Source organism: Chrysochloris asiatica, unplaced genomic scaffold (assembly GCF_000296735.1).
Source record: "Chrysochloris asiatica unplaced genomic scaffold, ChrAsi1.0 scaffold00118, whole genome shotgun sequence".
Lineage (NCBI taxonomy): Eukaryota > Metazoa > Chordata > Mammalia > Afrosoricida > Chrysochloridae > Chrysochloris > Chrysochloris asiatica.
Genome location: NW_006408636.1, coordinates 5,438,987 through 5,444,459, shown reverse-complemented (window position 1 = coordinate 5,444,459; position 5,473 = coordinate 5,438,987).

The window sequence follows — 5,473 nt, the reverse complement described above, 5'->3', positions numbered from 1 at the left end:
AAAAGGAGAAATACTGCATAGGACCACTACTGTAAAAGACTAAGTAAAAGAACCCATACTAAAGGCGGGGGGCATTCTTTGCTGGTTGTTGGTATGGAGGGGGGTAGGGTGAGGGGAGGGAGGGGAAGATGGAACACAGGGCAGGGAATTTATACAAGATAGTTTGGGTGCTGGAGAGAGGGGCAATATACAAGAAGGGGGAAGCGATAGGAGAACAATTAGGCAGGCTTGTAATGGCTAAGTGGGACAGAGGTAAATAATGATGTATGCACAACTTTGGAACAACAGTGCTCTGGGATACAGGGATCGAGACTTGGTTGGAATGGGGAAAAGGGGGGAAATAATGTTAAGATGCTTGGCTGTCATTTGAATCTTGGTTTCCCTTGCATACCATTATAAAATAGACACTGGAGGGGGAGAGAAAGAAATATTCAGAAATATCACCATAGAAAGCTTGTAAGTCTGTCTTCTGCCTATAACTGATTGGAATATGTACAATGGGGCTACGACGTGCTCAGTGAAGGAGACTTCCTGTGGAGCCTCTGCATTGCATAAGACTATAGGTGTAATCCTGAACAGCATCCAGAATCTTCAGAAGAGGGAAGTTTCCACTTGAAAGAACGGGCAGACCAGCCTGGAGCAGCTGGAAGAACAGAAGATACTTCTTGAAAGAAAGACAAAAAAAGAAAAAGACAAAACAATGTAGGCAGACCAACTGATTGCTGCAAGAACAAGCAAGTTCCTCACCCAGGAAACATCAAGGCAAGTAGACGGGTCCCCTCAGAAAAACCCCCTTCCAAGACTAAGACTCAATAGGAATATATGCTCTGATTGGTGACCATGTTCGTCACTGATAAGGGGAAGTGAGGGAAAAACAGCAATGAAGCTGTGAGTTAAGCCCTACAATGTTCAGTAGACGCCTGTGAACCTTGGTGGAGACCTGGTTGGCCAGCAGTGTGGCAAGACCTGGGGACTCTGGCCCAGAGTCAGTGACATAGCCACAGAGGACTAGAGTGGAGAGTGAAGTGTCCAGCTGAAAAGAAGAGAGGGCATATGCACAAGAATACTCACACTTGCAGATAATATCCACTTTGCCTGGCTTCAATGACTGATGATCAGAGCTCAACTAGAAGAAGAAAGAAGAGGAAAAAAAGAGTAATCTGATACAATTTGATGAACATGACCTGCACCTATAGGTGCAGTAGCTCAAAAGAGGGAACAAGTCTTTACAGCAAGGATCATTCCCACCCCTTTCATACACAGAGTACACAGGGATGGGCAACTTGGACATGGGAAGAGCAGAGAGCAGGACCCTACCTAGAGAAGCAGTGATGCCAGAGATGGAGGCAGAGACGATCACATGGAGAGATGGAGCAGCTGAGGACTTTAGACCCAGAGAGGGAGAGGGGCTGTGTGCTTACGACTGGAGAGAAGCTGAAAGCCTTATCTTTGCAAACAGGAACCAGACAAGGATGCCCTTTATCACCTACACAATATTGTGTTGGAAATCGTAACCAGTAAGACTTACAAAAATAGAAGAATATATCACACTCCTGGATAGGAAGACTTAACATTGTGAAAATGTCAATACTACCCAAAGTAAATATAGCATAATCCCAATCAAGATTCCAACAACATTCTTTAAATATATGTAAAAAACAATTACAAACTTTATATGGAAAGGAAAGACACCCAGTATAAGCAAAGCACTGCTTAAGAAGTAAGAGCAAAGTTTAAGCCTCTCACTCACTGATTTCAGAATTTACTACATAGCTACAGTGGTCAAAACAGCCTGGTACTGATACAATGAAAGATACATAGATCAATGGAACAGAATAGAGAATCCAGAAATTACTCCATCCACATATAGCCAACTGATTCTTTGACAAAGGGCCAAAGTACATTGAATGGGGATGGTGCTGGCAGAACTGGAAATCGATGTGCAAAAGATTGAACCTTTACCTCACACCATGTGCAAGAATCAACTCAGCATGGATTAAAGACCTAAATGTGAATCACAGAATTATAGAGGTCATCAATGAAAAAAGAGGGACAAATTTAAGGGCTCTAATACAGGGTACACACAGACTACCAATCATTTATAGAATTGCAGAAATAAAAGATGACAAAATAGATGATTAGGGCACATTAAAAATTAGAAACTTATGTTCATTAAAATATTTCACCAAAAGAGTACAAAGGGAGCTCAAAGAGTGGGAGAAATCTTTGCAATGACATTATCAGACAAGGGACTGATATTAGTCAGTCACAAAAGGACAAATATTGCATAAGAGCATTATTGTAAAAGCTTAAGAAAACATACGCATACTAAAAAAAAAAAAAAATCTTTGTTGGTTACCAGGAGCGGGAGGGAGGGGAAGATAGAGTACAGGTCAGGGGATAGACCCATCATAGTTTTGGTGTTAGGGAGTGCAATACACAAGAAGGGGAAAGGCGATGGAAGAACAAGGTAGGTAGGAGAACATTGAGGCTGGTTTGCATGGAATACATGGTTGTTGTTGTTATGTGCCATCGAGTCGTTTCCGACCCATAGCGACCCTGTATAGGGTTTCCGAGGGTGTAAATCTTTACGGGAGTAGAAAGCCTCATCTTTCTCCCGCGGTGCAGCTGGTAGTTTCAAACCGCTGACCTTGAGGTTCACAGCCCGATTCATAACCACTACGCTACCAGAGCTCCTTACATGGTACAGAGGTAAATAATGATGTATGTCCAACTTTGGTAAAACAGGGCTCTGTGATAAAAGTGGGGAAATAATGTTAAGATGCTTGACTTTCTTATGAATATTGTTTACCCTTGCCTACAATTCTAAAATAGACACTTGAGGGAGATAGAAAGACATATCGGGAAATATGATTATAAAAAGCTTGTAAGCCCATATTCAGCCTATATCTTGGAATACCTAAAAGGGTATTCCAATATATACAACTTACCCAGTGAGATAGGTTTCTTGTGGACCCTTTGTAGTGTATAGGACCTTAGGTAGAATCATGAGCCCCATTCAGACCCTTCTGAGTTGGGAAATTCACACTTGAAAGGACAAGCAGATCAGCAGCTAGAGGAACAGAAGATACTTCTTGTAAGAAATACCATCAGCAGTCTGATTGGCTACTACAAAAACAAGCAAGTTGTTCCCTGGGGAACTGTCAAGACAATCAATCAAATCCTTTCAGGACAAAACCCCTCCAAGATTGAAACTCAAAGGGAACACAAAAGAAGTTATGTAAGCTTGCTGGTGACCATGTTGGTCTACTGGTGAGTGGAAGTGGGGGAAAGTCAGCAATGATGATATGGGCTGCGTTTGACCATGTTCCAAAGACTCCTGTCGGCCTGGAGATGAAAGAGATAAGAGGAAGGGCTGGTAGGTCTGAAGTATGGTGAGACCTGGGAACTCCTGTGTCCATGGGCAAGGACATATCCACAGAGGGCGAGAGCTGAGAGTGAAGCCTCCAGCTGCTATGAAGTGAGGGGAGATGCACAAGAAGACTAAAACTTGCAAATAGTGCCCATGTGAGCTAACGGTGTGTTGATCAGAACTCTACTAGAGGAAGATAAAAAAAAAGTTTGATAATGGAAATTTAAAAAAAAGTTTGATAAAGCAAACACATGTAAATTGCTACAATTAGAGGAATTTTACCTATACTTAACCTATACTTAAGGATGTAGTAAGGAGCTCTGGTAGCTTAATGGTTACAAATCAGGCTGCTAACCTCAAAGTCGGAAGTTTGAAATTGCCAGCTGTTCCGCTGGAGAAAGATGAGGCTTTCTGCTCCCGTAAAGATTTGCAGCCTCAGAAACCCTTGAGTCAGAACCTATTCCATGGTATTTAACAACAACATGGATGTAGTAACTCAAAATATCAACTTGGAGGGAAGGAATCTTCACATAAAGAATCAATCCTATCCCCTCTGTATACAGGGTTGAGAGGGACAGGCAACTTATACCTTGCATACATAAAATGTGGCAGCAATAAAGGCATGAAGTGACTAGCTTACAAGTTTTCAAGAGGGAGTTTCATTTTAGAGTGTGTGGGGGAAGGTAGAACCCACATGTTGAATAGTTTTTCTCTTTTCTAGATGGTTTTGGTGAAATGAGATGGGAATAACATTCTTATGATTCAATAGTGAGTAGTTGTTATTATGACTAATTGCAATAGTCACAACTGTAAAGTAGTAGTTAATCTTACAGTCCAAGAACAGAGGAACCTAAGACCATCAAGGGAGAAGAGCACAAGTGGAATGTGGGACCCTATCTAAAGAAGCAGTGACACTAGAGATGTGACATGTAGTGACACAGAGATGATGACATGGTGAATTATAGCAGCTGAGGACTCCAGACTCATGGAATGAGAAAGACTGTGTGCTGATGGTCAGCAGGCAGGCTTGCGGAATATGCCCTTTTATTGTTTAAATGATGACATATTCAGGAGTGTTTTTGTGTACATTCAAACCCCCCCCCAAAAAAAAAAAATCACAGAGAGAATAGAGGCAAATATTGTTGAGTGATGATACATGGAGGGGATTGTAATCATTGCAATGAAACAAAATACGATAGGGTGAGTGTAAAACTGATGTTCTCCCATGTAAATTATCAGCCAATTCACAATATAAACTTAGAAAAAAACTCATATATTTGTGGGATATATAAATATATGAATATGCACATATATACATATATATGCATTTTTCCTCCCTTCCCTATTCAGCCTATGTCTCAATCTGAGTATATACTCACAGAACACTGCTGTTCCAAGGCTGTGTATATGTATCACTAAGTATCCCTCTCCCCTTTAGCCCATGCTTACCTTCCTGTGTCTTCACCTGTCTTCATTATTCATCTGCCACCCTCTCTCTTCTTATTTATTGCCCACCCACTTCTTGTATATTGCCCTCCTGTCACCCAAGCTAACACGTGTCTCCTGTCTAGCCCATCCCTGGAAAAAAATCAAATAATGATTCTTTTAATATGGAAACCTTTTCTTAAGCTTTTAAAATAATGGACTCATTCAATATTTTCCTTTTGTGATTGAATACTTTCACTCAGCATAATGTCCTCCTGGTTAATCTATGGAGTATTTTGTAGCTCCATCATTATTCATCAAGGTTGCATAGAATTCCATTGTGTGTATATACCAAAGTTTGTTTATCCATTCTTCCTTTGATGGACACTGTATCTTTTTGCTATTGTGAATAGTGCTCTGATGAACATATGTGCGCATATATCTACTTATATCCTGGCTAATATTTCTTGTGGATATATACCAAGTAGAGGGGTTGCTGGGTCATAAGGTATTTCTATTTCCAACTTTCTGAGGAAGAGCCATACCATTCTGTAGAGTGGTTAAACCATTTTAGAGTTCACCAGCATTATAGCAGGGTCCCAGTCTCTCCAGACCCTTGCCAGGATTTGTGGTTTTCTGTTGTTTTGAACTTGGCCAATGATCCTGAATATATAT